At 37.4% G+C, this 16020-nt stretch overlaps 1 protein-coding gene and 1 long non-coding RNA gene across 2 annotated transcripts in view; one reads left to right on the top strand and one right to left on the bottom strand.

The window, feature by feature from the left end:
- The window catches only part of LOC135211146 (uncharacterized), a 152399-nt gene that overhangs the window by 2760 nt on the left and 133619 nt on the right, over positions 1–16020 (bottom strand). The window lies entirely within an intron of this gene.
- Positions 2958–16020, top strand: part of LOC135211144 (sodium-coupled monocarboxylate transporter 2-like) — a 121838-nt gene continuing 108775 nt past the window's right edge. Inside the window, exon 1 of the mRNA XM_064244303.1 lies at positions 2958–3272. The gene's annotated coding sequence lies outside the window, so the exon portion shown is untranslated. The remainder of the gene's footprint in view (positions 3273–16020) is intronic.

Genomic DNA, 16020 nt, shown 5'->3' with positions numbered 1-16020 from the left:
TGAAAGACCGCCTTAGTCCTTATGTGGGTTGTACGAAGAGGTTACTAAAAGTGAGAATAGATTCTCACAGAGGCTTAAGTTTTAGAACGGGCAGCAGATTAACAAATCCCGAACAGTCAAATATCAGAAACCACTCTAAATCATGTAAAACATATATTAATGATAAGGATTTTACTATTATAGGCCAAACACAAAACGAAAACGACCTAACAACCTTGGAATCCATTATGATAAAAAACAAAAAAGATAGTTCCGTCCCTAAATACGCAATCCTCCTCTGTTCAGTGTTCATCGCCTAGAGTGCTTGTTTATATGTTCTAAAAATTCTTTCAGTCACTGCCCGTCCTTTGCGAGGATAAGGTACAGAATAGCCTTACTGTTTTAGTGTTATTTATTTATTTACAATTTTTTTTACACTCATATCATAATTTTTGTATGCTTTTTCTGTAATTTTTAAATAATTTTAATTTAACTGTACTGTACATAATTTTATGTTTTTATGTTTTTAAGAGATTCATAAATTTTTAAATGTTCTACATTCTGATGTTGATGTTCATTGAATTTTTAAATATTGCGTAATTTTTATGAATTATGCAGTGCGTAGTTTTAATGTTCGTGTGTTTAATCTTAATTATAGCCTTGAGAATGCGACTATGAGTCGTGAAACGTCGGCGAAATAAATGTACCTGAGTACGATGCCTTTCCCTATGGTTCCCCTGATGATATATATATATATTATATATATATATATATATATATATATATATACATATATGGATATATATATATATGTGTGTGTGTGTGTGATGTGTGTGTGTGTGTGTGTATGTGTGTGTTACGAAAGAACAACAAACAGATATCCACTAAATTCAGAAAGTTGTATTATATGTCGCCAAAACATTTTATGTAAGGTAAGAGATAAGAAAAGAGGGTAATCGGAGTCTATCGGCCAAAAGATGTGGATAATCAGATGCCCGAAATGGTTCTTGGGACTTATCTTTCAAGAGCATCCTTTTGTATACTGGAGTTATAACATAAAACTACAATTACAGCAAGTTAATGACGGAAAATTACGTACGTATACACATACACAACGTATATACTATATAGGTATGCATGTATATATATATATATATAATATATATATATATAGATATATATGGAGAGAGAGAGAGAGAGAGAGAGAGAGAGAGAGAGAGAGAGAGAGAGAGAGAACTAGTTATGACTTGCCTTACCTTATTCACTCTCACCCAGTGGACTGCTCCAAAGTGAATATTTGTTTCAAAAATATTTATGTTTTATTCATTCACCGTAATCTTATTGCAAAGGAAACTGTTACTTTCGAAATTTAAACCTTTTGCTCATAATTCAAGACAGGCGGTTCGGAGAACGAAAAGATTATGAAGAGTCCCTTGAAATCTCATGTATCAAATCAAATTAATAGGCGAGAGTTTATCCCTTTACATTAGGAGAAAGCAATGACCAAAGATGGAATTTAACCGCATCAGAAGATCTGGAGAGTATTATCGTCCTTGGGTGCGTTGTTATAAAAAGGTAGCGTTGATACTGAACAGCCACTTTGAGCTAAGCACATGCGTCTGAAAAATTATGATTACCGGGACTTGAAGGAATTATAATTATACTTTGAGGTTTCCAGAACCGTAAAACCTCTTTGTCCATTAGCTGTGGAGGAAGTTTAGTATGAAGTTTGGCCTAGCTTTCGAGCACCAAGTGATGCGTCTATAGATCAAGTCTGGGACCAGTGCCGGATTAAGACTCATTGGGGCCCCTAGGGCGAAATGGTATATATATATATATATATATATATATATATATATATATATATATATATGCATGTATACACACACACACACACACACACACACATATATATATATATATATATATATATATATATATATATATATATATATATGGCCCATAAATTTTGCAGCTACACAATTTTTAATATGGAGGCCAAAGACTTTGGAGCCAGGGGACCCCTAGGCTTAGCCTAATTAGCCTACTGGGTAATCCGCCACTGTCTGGGGCACCTAATCAGTGAGTGAAATATCCATTACTAAAGAAAACAATTTTTCCCAATAACATTAAAGGAAAACTAGATCTTTAAGGTTGGAATATCTAAGGTAAAGCAATCCCGGAAACTGGACTCTTAGTCTATTAAACTACCCATTGGTTATCTATTTTCATAGTTTGCCTGCCAATACTGTCTATGGTCGTGAGCAAGAAGGGAAAGCTGCAGATGCAAAGAAGCTTAAAAGCGAAGAATGAATATAATGATATTACAAATGTAATTCCTTAGAAAAAGTCATACCACAAAAGGAGAGGTGAACTAAACGTTTTTGTCACGAGTAATCACAGCGACTTGGGAAGATCGCTCATATCCTCTGACTGACAGCAAGCTCTCATGTTTCGTCACAAGTCTCATAAGAATATCATAAGGGACTTTTCCTATATATATAAAATTATACTTCTGGAAGATCTAACAAATGATTCGTAATTGCATTTCACTTCTGTTTGAGGGAAAGATCGAACGTTTATTTACCTGCGCAGTGTTCCCGGAAGAGGTATTCAGGCGAAGGTCTATGTTCTCTTTTTGTTGAGAGAGAGAGAGAGAGAGAGAGAGAGAGAGAGAGAGAGAGAGAGAGAGAGAGAGAGAGAATATTTGTTTTACACAGAACTAATAAGAAATTGAAACTGATTAAGGATCTATCTCTAATCCACCTAACAATTAAGCCAGCCAATAACAAGGTGCCTTAGTAATCCTTAGTTCTTGGAACCAATCATCGCATGTGACCTAATTCTGCTGAAGCTTCTTCGATTCTGTAAAAACTTCCCGAAATAAGAAAAGCCACGCCCCCCTCGAGCTCCTCCCATAACATGCCCCGCCCATTCAGTGCCCCGTCTAATGTGATGTGTACGCGGAGGTCGCTACCACATTGCGCTTCGTGCTTCCTAGTGCGCAGGACTGTTGCACGTGGATCACCCGTTTCCATCGAGAGAACTTCACCAAAACACCCATTTTAATTCTGTTCAACTAAATCACAACGTACAGCAAAAACTGCAGATACTAAAAGATAAAAGTGAAAAACACAACGTGCTGTTAGTGCGTGACGACGGAAAAAGGAGCCCATGAAAATAGCATTCGCTGTTGAACGGTTGGAGTTCGTTGCTGTTTACGTTCGTCAGTAAACAGCAGCAAGTTTGTCCATGCTGATCACTGTTCTTGTCTCCGTTATCAACAGTACAAGGTTAGTGTGCAGATGATTATGGAATGTCAACATTAAATACTTCTAATTATCACTTCTGTTTATAGAGATTAAAATTGTTATTGGTCAGTCTGTTCCTTTCGCTGGTCGTAGATTGTAGTACGACAATTTTCTAAAAAGGATTTGACAGCTGCAAAAATATATAGCCGAGATGTTATTGTTCCTTCGTTATCTTTAATCGGGTCTCTACTTCTTGAGTGGGATATCTGAAGGTCACAGTGCCGTGAGCGTCAATCTTCTGAAAATATCACACTATTTCGTAAAAAAGAGGGTAGATTTTCCTCGTGCTCGTTAGGGATTTAAATGATAAGGAAGTCGATTTATATCAGCTATGTTTATGGTTGTCACGTGAAATACAATTTTATTACAAACTGCAGCTTATCAGTTCTATGTGAAAAAGACAGGGTGCAATAAAACCAAGGTCATTTAACAGCTACACGTTGCTTTGGACGATTTAAACTCACTAGGATTTGTTACATTTCGACGTAAAAGATCCACATACTAAATTTCAGTCATGTCGAAATAGTGTTGATCTTGTCATTGAATGAATGTTGTACAGAGACATTATGTATTCATATGCCTAGAAGACATTGACGCAAGAGCTGCTAAGGTAAAATTTTCTTCATTTCCGGTCTCGTAGATACGGTTCGATCTCGTCCGTCTGTGTCGGAAAGCTGGAAAACAACAACGGTGATGTAAGAAACAACAGTGACAGATGTTAATACTATTTAAATCATCTTTATCAAAATGGAACATACCAGTAACAAACGCAGCGATCTGACAAGAGTAAACAAAATGCAGGTAGAGACCCTTAAAGTCTGATAAAAGGATAACAACAAGCTTAAGCTCCAAGGTCTACCGCGGTAAGTTCTTAGACCTACAATCGTCTAGATGAGCAAATCTGCCATGAAAACGAAAGAAGAGCAGACCGCCGATATGAAAGCATACCCAATCGTTTCCATCTTGAACTAATCTGTGGAATGATAGTAGACAGAGTAAACTGGTCAGAAAAGGGCGTATTAAACATGAGATCGAAGGTCTTTGCCCTCCTTGATGAACCAGCCCTCGCATCCCAAGCTGCATATCAATGTTAGATTTACTTGTTACCAGAAAGTGACTTGTACTCTTTCTGGGCCGAGTACACAGAATGTCCATTGTCCCAAACACGAAAGTGTATTACAAGTTGCATTTACTGCTGCATTGTTACTTGCATCGATTTGCGCTGATAAACCTAAGAAGAAAAATATAAGTAAGGGGCAGGAGTTGTAATAGTAGCCGTGGTAGCACAAGTAACAATAGTTCTATGTTAGTAGCAGTGATAACCACTTGTATTGAAAGTGTCGCCATTATTACAGTACCTTTGTTTCGCTGTTGTTTGTTTGTTTGTCAGCAGGGTTTAAATACTAAGGAAATGGGCAATCATTCCAATTTGACACAGCCTAGGACGAAGATGTTTATTTGTTTCCTTTATTATCTCTCTCTCTCTCTTTTTAATTTGCTTGGGTTATCGGGAGGAACTGGGATTCAAACCTTGTACCGTGTTATGTAATCTCTCTCTCTCCTCTCTCTCTCTCTCTCTCTCTCCTCTCTCCGCCTTTATGTGAGCAAATATGTTCCGCGGAATAAATTTTTTCTTTGTGGTTTAATTTGTTAATATAGCTCCTTTTTTATGGCCCGGGATGGCGTGTTGAAAAAAATCTGCCAACTTATCCTTTAATTCTTAGCATTCTAACACATAATTCAAAAGCTATTCGCCATCTGCCTTGGCCTTTTAGGTATAATCCTCTGTTGTCACTTGATATTTTGACACATTTTCTTATGTTGAGAAAATATTTTTTTAAATTTTCATCGTAAGCGAATTTTCGTAATTTTCCTTCAATGCATAAAACATCCTTTGCATATTACTGCAACATAAATATCAAACTTAAATCTAATTTTTGCTGCAAAATTATGAAGAAGTGTAATGTAAATTATTTGTAATCGCGAATATTCGCCAAAACTTTTTTTTTTCTTCTTAACAGTACTGTTAACGATCAAGTTTTTTTTATGACCTTCGTAGCTGCGACGCCAGTTATGAACACCAAATAAATATTCCATGACTAAATTTTATGTGGTATTCCAGATCGTTGTCCGTAAGTTCGATTTTTAGTTTTCTGTAAAAGGAAACTGTTGTGACGGCTTTGTCTGTCCGCCCTCAGATCTTAAAAACTACTGTGGCTAGAGGGCTGCAAATCAGTATGTTGATCATCCACCCTCCAATCATCAAAGATACCATATTTCAGCCCTCTAGCCTCTGAAGTTTTTTGTTTTATTTAAAGTTAAAGATAGTCATGATCTTGCATCTGACATCGCTACAGGTGCCAACATAGTAGTAGGCCACCACCGGGCCGTGGCTGAAAGCTTCATGGGCCGTAGCTGTACAGAAAACTCGATTGCACCGAAGAAACTTCGACGCCTATTTTCCTTGTTTTTGTGTGTACTTCATTTCCTCCTATGGAACATTATGTAATAAAGCACAGCGACGACCGAAGCAACAAAACAACAGCTACTGCAGATCCGTGGGCTGAAGGACACTTGAACGATTCACTTCATCACTTTTATGCCTCTCAGCGAGACTGGAAGGATGATGTGTTGTCTATCGTGCTGTTATCCGTCTAGAAGACATCGACGAAAATGACTGGAAAAACTATGATTTCGGAGAAAAATGATGACGATACGGGTAGGTTATGGACTGAGGAATAATCCATTAGATTTCAAGAAGGAACAGGCTTTCGTTGAGGATCTGCGATTTAATATTTCTTTTTGCGAGAGGTGGGGAAACTGCTCTCTGAATCCCACGTGACCTAAGGTCATTCAGTCGCGGTCTCACCTGCCAGCGAGTTGAAGGAGTGAGACCGACAAACCTGCCTCCACGATTTCCTTTCCTACTCGACGCGTTTTGGGAAAATATTACAGCCACTTCCCCAAACCCGTCATGGGAAAATCATTCAATTCCACATTTTGCAATGAGCGCGCTTGACGTCACATTCAACACCGGCGATCGAATGACGCCATGAGACAGAGACGAACTCAACTGCAATTATGAAGGCTTCATCATGACACACGACAGCAATCAATCACCAGAAAATGGTCCAACAACACAGAAATAACTTGACCATGAAAATCAAGACGAAAGCAGATTTTCCCAGTTTTCCTCCTTTGAAAGCACGATACAAAAAGGCTTATTTTATTGTTATTTATTTACTTGCTTATTTTTTTAGCAACTGGACACGGGTCTATACTCCACAGCAGTGATGGCGCTCTATTGTACTCCACTTCTTCTAATGAAAATACCGCAGTGTTTGGAAACGGCCGCATTTGGTTTGCCCCGGTTTGACGACGGGACGCTTCAAAATCCTCTTATCTTTTTTTTTTTTTTTTTTTTTTTTTTTTTTCTAGCTGTGATTTTTTTTCTGCAGTTTTGTGTACCGATTTTACCTTACAAGAAGAAACTTCTCTTAATCGCCACTATCACATACTCTTTTCATTAATGTGAAGTTTCCGACATGATTTAAGTATACCATTAATTGCCAATATCATTAGTAATATTTCAGTTTGCTTACAGCAATTGCGCAATTAATATCTAGTGCCAAAATGATTTGTATTATATGCTGCATGTTCCTGTCTTTGTTATCTGTGACTTCCAAATTCGTTTTCCTACTCTCTCTCATTCCGTTTCTTGTTTCCATCGGGCCAAGGATAGAAGAGGGCGTAAGGTTGCCAGTCCCATCTCTCCCTGAATTTAAAAGTAAGAAGAAAAACCATCCAGTTTAAGGTAAGAGACAAAAGCTAAAACGGGTTCCAGCTCAAATATCAACCAAGACGCATGCGTGAACAGAATGCGATTCCAAGGAGACCACACATACAGGTATACACACACCAGGTGACCAAATTCCTCAAGGTCACGTTCTCCTGCTCCTTGCAGCAGCTGTCATCAGTCAAAGTCTGACTGGCCCTGCGATTACATGCATTACTGAACCGACCTGTGATCAAAGGAAACCCGACTAGATTTACAGAAAAGGTCTGCCAGGTATCGGTTCATGCTTGGGATGAACGAATTTGGGAACGTCCGTTTCCTCTCGCTCATTTTTGTCGTCTGGGATAGATACGTCTTACTTGAGGGATTTCAGTATACAGACGCTCCTCTACTTACGAACTTTCAGAGATACGAACAACGTTGATCGTAAATTAACATTTGTTGAATGGTAAAAAACTGTACTTTATAATTATCATAATTTGCTTAACGTATTCAGGTTTTATAAATCATTCATATTAATAAAATACTCTATAAATACAGAGTATTGTGTAGAGTATTAATAAAATACTCTATAAATACAGAGTATTTATAGAGTATTAATAAAATACTCTATAAATACAGAGTATTGTGTTTTAGTATTAAGAAACATATATAACCCTATACAGACTGACATTGCTTATATCAACTTACCTCATTCGTAAGTAGAGGATGTCTGTATTAAGGAAAACGAGTTTATAGTTGATCAGTAATCAAGTGTACAAATGAAAAATCTGCTTTTTGACTGGTTACTAATGAATCTTACGTGCACATTATGACTGTAATTTTAATATATTATGGCTAAATTTGATGACATCTGCTTGCAAATGAAACGACGGAGTGCTTGACGTGCCAGATGCTGCGCATTCTCTGGCCGTTGCACTATGTTAAAGACGACTTACACGATGTAAATCTATACGGAAACAAGTTTTGGGGTATCTCTCTCTCTCTCTCTCTCTTCTCCTCTCTCTCTCTATCTATCTCTCTCTCATCTCTATCTCTCGGTCTCTCTCTCATCTCATCTCTCTCTCTCTCTATATATATATATATATATATATATATATATATGTATATATATATATATAAATATATACTTTTCGGCGTCTGACCGTCGGGCTCTGTTTAGTATTATATTCATTATCCTATTTTGGGAAGGAATACTAACTAATCCAGTTTCGGAAGGAATCATATGAACGTCAACCGGCAACAGGGGTGGATATTTAGAGGATAGCAACGAATACCAACAATATTTACTAGAATCCAAAAACATTTTAATGTCCAAATAGCATTAAATATCATTATTAACACAGATTCGGTTATGTAGCAAATAGAAACCGTGACTCGAGCGTCAGACAGAGGTAGATAATTATCATTTTAAGGTTCGTCCTGATAACAGCAGCTAACACACCATGGCGGGTCATGAACCTACAGGTAATTTAGCCCCTCGAGAGAAACCTTCACATACAGGAAAATAAACACCGAGGTGAAGATGGTCTGGAATATAGAATACAGAATCTAGGCCAAAGGCCAAGCGCTGCGACCCACTAGGTCATTCAGCACTGAAACGGATATTGATAGTAAAAAGGACTGAAAAATGTAACAGATGAAACCTCGCAGTTGCACTAGGAATCAGTTAATAGGAGAGGGTGTAAAGATGGGAAGCAAGCCAATATGAACGGAGGTCCAGTAAAAGGAATGAAAGGGGTGGAAGGTAGGGGCCGAAGGGACGCCTAACAAGAATCTTAAGTAATGCATTGATGGCCCTACCAACCTCCCACGGGAGTGTAAATGGTCTAAACTCCCGACTTTATGCTATCAGTACGCTACTTAAGAATATGAACACAAAATGAACGCGACGTCAGCACCTTATGTTTCCATATAAGACAACAACAAACTGTAACATTTCGTCCCTCATCTAGTTCAGGAATAATGATATATAATTTCCATCTGAATGCGAAGCCATCATTATTCAACCAGCGTCTGAAGTACCGCCGTCGTCTTTCTCATTCACAGCGCCTCAGCGGCGTGGTTGGTATGCTATTAGCGTCCCACCTCGGTGGTCGCGGGTTCGATTCTCGGCATTCCATTGAGGAGTGAGAGATGTGTATTTCTGGTGATAGAAGTTCACTCTCGACGTGGTTCGGAAGTCACGTCAAGCCGTTGGTCCGTTGCTAAATAACCACTGGTTCCATGCAACGTAAAAGCACCATACAAACAAAAAACAAAAAAATTTCTCATTCACGTCAACACAGACATGCATACATTAATGTATACTATACGTGCGGACTTCTGCGAATCTTTCTGACATTCTTTGTCTTGCGTTATCTGGTATGCTGTTACTCTCGACTATTCTGGTTACCTATGCATATTCTACCTTTCGTATTTCTTGCTTTTATTTTGCTCACTTGAATTCCAAGCTAATTGCACTTCTCGTTTCTGTTTACGTTTTGATAGACGCTTTTTACTTGCACTAATGCTTAGCTCAAGTTCTTTTGGCATGATTGCCCCACTGGGTTGCCAGAGGAGGTGAAGGAGACCTTTATACTGAATACCTTTGTAACACACACACAAATATATATATATTTATATAATATATATATATATATCATATATATATATATATATATATATTTATATGTTTATTATGTGTGAACACATATATGTAAATATATAAACACATATAATATAGATGCACATATATGTTAATTATGTGTATATATTTAACTATATGCATATATAGATATATATATATATATATATATATAGTATATATATATATGTGTGTGTGTGTGTGTGTGTGTGTGTGTGTGTGTGTGTGTGTATGTATGTATGTATGTATGCTTTAGTGCGCCTCAAAGAAAGACTGCAACCTTAAATCTTTAGAGATAAGCCACAAAAAAGTGCGGTAAACCAGTATATTTAGAGAGAGAGAGAGAGAGAGAGAGAATTGAATGATTGAATGACAATAATCGCAAGCCTTACCTCACCAGATTACTTTCCAAGATCGATCCATGGCGTGGATAATCTGCTAAAGCTGGTTTAATGAAAAAGCTGCTCGTTCCTATCTACTTAGTAGTTATAGACTGCAGTGGGTCGTCATCAAAAGAGCAGCGGACTAGCACACTTATCCCAGAGAGCCAAGTGACAACGTTTTTCGAAACTACTGTCAGGAGTTTCAATCCATTTGCTATGTTCTAACTTCAAGGAACACCTTGAAGAGGAAGAACATTTCCCAACGTTCTTGCAACTAAATATTCAATCAAACATCAGCTGAAGTCTTTGGAAATCTGAGGTATGATCACGCCAACGTAATCGGCTTGTTTTATATTATTTCAATAACGAATCGGAAGCATAATGGTATGCCCCTGCACGTAGGGTTGTGCCAATTGGAAATTAATGATGTGCCCCTCGGTGGCTTTGATATTTGTGTGACTTTGCTTTCAGGGAATAGTACGAACACGAAAATGCATATCACGTCATTGGTTCACTGGAAATGAATGGGTGTTTTTTTATGATTTCTTTCATGTGTGTGTGTATATATAATATATACATATAATATATATATAGATATTTATATATTATAAGATATAATATAATGGTATATAGATATAAGAATATAGATATATTACATACATACACATGTATGTATTTATGTATAGGTATATACCTATAAATTTTTATACATTATATATACACACATGTATTTATATATAGGTATTCATATATACACGTATATATATAGTATATATAACTACAAATTTGATTAATTATAGATTTCACTGAAGTTCAAGAAAATGCAACCCAAGTGCATCAAAGGTTATACTAATTTCTTCTGGGTGTACGCTATTCCCAAAGTATAGTGAATTCGAGGTTATATGATATTTGCAGCATACTGATAATCTGTGAATATACGGTTACGAGTGTATGTGGAAAATTTATACACACACACACACACATATGTATGTATGTATATAACTTTAAACCATTTGCCATAGCAAGGCATGGGTCCAGAAGCGAAAGAACACAAAAATCCCATTCCATGTTTATACGTAAACTCTCAACGTCAGTGCTTTAAATATATATACGTACACACACACACACAACACACACACACACACACACACGCACAGACACACACACACACACACACACACATATATATATATATATATGATATATATATATATAGTATATATATATATATATATATATATCTTAAACACTGATGTTTGAGAGAGTTGACATACGAAAGTAGAATGGGATTGTGTGTTGTTTCTCTCTTGGACCCACGCCTTGCCATTGCAAATGGTTGAAAATTATATATATACGTATATATATATATATATAGATATATATATATATATATATATATATATATATATATATATATATATATGTATGTGTGTGTGTGTGTGTGTATGTATGTATGTATATATAATAATATATATATATATAACATACAGACATACATATATATATATATATATATATATATATATATATATATATATATATATATATATATATATATATATATATATATATATTTGTGTGTGTATCGAAACTGTTGAGCTGACTGAGTCTGGGCAAACCATTTGCGTCTTCTTGGTGAGCTACATAATTCCAAAGCGTTTGCTTACATTGGAAATATATCAGTAAAGCATTACTGATATATTTCCAAATGATCATTAAAGGTACCTTCGATTGTAATAACCACAGCGACCTCTTAATTACTCGAACTTCCTCATACTTCCTGGGTACGCTTATTATCGTGATGCCCTTAGTCTAAATGAAGAACAAACGAAGAAACCTTAACCCTGTGTCTGAGTGGTTTGGCTTAACCTCCCCTAACCCATGCTGCGTGGGTTCGGTTCATATCTCACCGAGGGAGTTAAGCTTTATTCATTAGTTCCCATTTGGGTTCAAGTCTTTGTAGTGACAAGTGTGTCCAAAAATGCGTACACATCTGGTAAAATAACTAGTATATTCTATATGGTGTGTTGAGTGTATCTAAAATTTTGTGCTGAAATCTGACTAGCAACTCCATGAATCTCGTCAAATTATGAATGAATGTGGGCGTTTTAAAAGTATTCTTTGGAGTGTTTGCAAAGTTTTTTTTTTCCGCATTGTCCTAGTGCTTCAACAGTCGTCGCCGCGGGGGAGATATGAAGGTTACTGCTCATGTCTCATGCTCAACTGAATACTGGGTCAACTGGTACTGTTCTCGTCGCAAGGGTTTATATACTCGTGGTGGTCCACCCCGATTTCCGGATAAAAAGGGTCGAGGAAAGGGTTAACGGCCTCGCTTTGTATTAAAAAAAAAAAGTATCCAGCGTTACTGAAACCTTTATCTAATCTAACGCCTGATGCAAGTGACAACTAGAAATCAAGAATCCCGGAATTATTATTACAATATATTTTTCAGAAGGTGAACCCTATTCATGTGGAACAAGCTTAAAGGGTCCATTGACTTGAAATTCAACCCTCCTAAGTAAGTATACGGTGTTCATTAAGAAGTAAGAGGCGGTAAAGGGAAATACAGCGAGAAGAGATCTTACTTATTAAAAGGGAAAAACGAATTAATAAACAAATAAAAAGATAAAAAATGTATTGAAAATGCAAGGAGAACAGCATGAAGGTAGTAATGCATTCATCTTGTTTTGAAAATTTGAAGTTCCAATTGCACGACATCCTCAGGGAGACAGTTCCACAGTCCAACAGTGTAAGGAATAAAGGACCTCTGGAACTGAGAAGTTCTACAGCGAGGAGGCACATTGACTGCATACTTGGCATTGCTGTTCAGCAAATTTGGTCGCTCTCGGCAGGAAAGGGGGATCAGGGACAAGGGACCAATCAACCAACAAATGAGCGTAAGTTTTTCCTCAGGGGCAAGAACGTTTCAGAGCCTCTAGCATCTGCCCATCGTTTCAGTCTGATAATCCCCAGAAGGAAACTGACTCTTATCGCCTTACTTGAAGCAAGGTCCAAACACTTGACTCAGGGCAGAGCCTTCCTGTTCGAAACAAACTTTCCTAGTGAACGGAACGTCAAGGTCACAGAATGTTTTATTACAGTTGATAACGAGCAGCTGGCAATTGCAGGAGATTGCGCCAGTTCACACAGTGAATGGGCGAACGTAGAACTAACTCTTATGGGAATTCATCCATACAGGTGGATTACATATTCCAGTCAGGTAGACTTCCAAGAAGCTTCTCTCTCCACCGCCTTCGAGGTCTACCCACTGGTCTCCTGAAGGTCCCTCACTCAATGTACCTGGTGTTCCCTCCCTGGTCCAGTCGTTTAATTAAAGCGCTTACGTCAAATTATTCATAAGAAATTATCGAGCCTTCCCTCGTGGCATCTTTACGATGCAGCCTCTCCCACCCACGCCACTTGATATTGCATCATTTCAGTTTGTTTGTGTGGTTGTTCACTGACTCCGTCATTGTCGGTAAATTTCTGATGGCCGGGCAGTTTGAGAGTGAGTAATCGGTGGTGCATCATGCTCGTAGGAGGAACCTTGATTAGAAAAGCAGTCGAAGATGCTCACGTTCTAGCAACTCTGGAATGTTACTAGGACCAAGATGAATATATATACTAATATATATATATATATATATATATATATATATATATATATATATATATCTGTGTTTTTGCGTGTATGTATGTATATACAGACGCGCACACACATATCATATATATAATATAGATGGAATAGAATATAAGATAGATAACAGAAGGCCAAGCAACGGGACCTATGAGGTCATTCAGCACTGAAAGGGAAGTTAAGAATAAAAAGTCATTAAAGATGTAACTGAAGGAAAACCTCGCAGATGCACTATGAAACAATTGTTAGCGAAGGATGGAAAGTCAGATGGAAGAAAAATATGAACGGAGGTACAATAAAAAGTAATGAAAAAGGTTGCAGCTAGGGGCCGAAGGGAAGCTGCAGAGAACCTTAAGTAATGTCTGCAGTACACAACTTGAAGCGTACTGACGGCACTAACCCCCTACGGGCGTACCAAGACGAAGAGCTGATAAACGAGTTGGTAAAACAGATGAGTGAGTACAGAGGGATGGAATGACAATCGCACAGGAATAAGAGAGAGAGAGAGCGAGAGAGTCGTTAGGGTGATCGATCATACAGCTGCTGTGGTATGCTAGGCTTTACTACCATCATTCCGGCCACCGCTTTGATGCCATCATTGGCATGGCCTTTGCATCAGCTGTTGGGTGGTTTGGTCAGCATTGCATATGCTCGGTTTGAGTTTATGATGATCTATCTGATGGTTTTATTCCTTATTCGTCAGGCGTATTCCTCGTCTAGCCACCAGTGATATATTTTATCAGGTAACGCAACTTTATATATACATAAGTCAGTATAGTCGCTTGATAATGCCAAAGGCGAAACAGCTGCCGCGAGAAAATTCAATAAATGGAAGAAGGAAGTCTGCGTATTTCTCACCAGAAATTGACGAACGAGAATCGGAAAAAACTTCGTCGGTATGGAGATACCTGCAAGAAACTTACTGATGCCACTAAAGCAATTGCCTTAAACGAAAACTGTATGAGAGAAAAACTATGCCCTAAAAGTACACACACACACACAAAAACACACACATATATATATATACATATATATATATATATATATATATATATATATTTATATTTATATATAAATACACAAACACACACACGTATATATATATATATATATATATATATATATATATATATATATATATATATATGTGTGTGTGTGTGTGTGTGTGTGTGTGTGGAGAGGAGAGAGAGAGAGAGACTGATGGCCGGACCCTAACTTTTTACTGTACTTTTCGGCACAGTTCACTGCATGAATTGTATCACTGTTAGCAAAAAAACTTGGATGCTTGCAACTGCATCCCTTAGCACTGAACGCAACGTCGAGTGAAAATTCACTGTCAGTGCTTGAACAGAATGTCATTCAATAAACAAATTGAAGAAAATTCGACGTGACTCAGTGAAGACTACAAGTTCAGGCAGTAACTTATGATAGACCAGTAAGCCAAGGCACGACGCATTATTCGCATGTATACCTCCGTAAAAACAGCTACAAGCAATGCATCCTAATGAAAATATATTAAGAGTTCCTTATGCCCCACCAAGAAGAAGAAGAAGAAGAAGAAGAAGAAGAAGAAGGAAAAGAACTTGACGTTTGCATGCATCCTACCCTGCGCAGTGGTAAGACAGGTTTGGGAGATGTTTTCAGCATCTCCTCAGAAAGAAACAAAATACTCTATTCAATGTCGAACATCCCCGGTACTTGTAGCTCTGGTAATTGTCATGCGCTCGTATCTGGCTCCCTGACTATATCTACGTATATTTACACAAGTATGTGCGTAAGTATCCTGGCATAAAAAACGTACAAAAACTTCCAAGAAGTCCTTCGCAGTTTTGCACTGTGCGCAACCCCCCCCCCCCCCACCCACCCACCCATACGCAACGGGGAAGGAACGGATAAACACTGCAATCAAAGCAATAATAAACAGAATGTCTTGGTTTGCCCTCACAAGAAAAAGAAAAAAAAACACAGAAAAAAGGGTTCTCGCTGAAACCAAACGCTGTCGAGGCATGTGATAACGTCTTCTCAACGGGTTGCGTACAGCAATGCTTTTCCCGTCAACATTGCCAGCTAAAGTAAACAAGCAGTTTTAATATGTATTTTCATAATTACTTCCAGAGCCTTTGCTTTGGATATTTGAGAACCGATATCAGATGTAAGGCAGAAGGGTATCCACGATATGGAAAAAGATAAACGAAATATATATATATATATATATATATATATATATATATATATATATATATATATATATATATATAGTGGATTTGTTGAAAGGTTTATTTGTTTCA

This window comes from Macrobrachium nipponense, chromosome 4 (assembly GCF_015104395.2).
Source record: "Macrobrachium nipponense isolate FS-2020 chromosome 4, ASM1510439v2, whole genome shotgun sequence".
Lineage (NCBI taxonomy): Eukaryota > Metazoa > Arthropoda > Malacostraca > Decapoda > Palaemonidae > Macrobrachium > Macrobrachium nipponense.
Note: the sequence above shows the minus strand (reverse complement) of the source record. Positions and strands in the feature narration are given on the sequence as shown.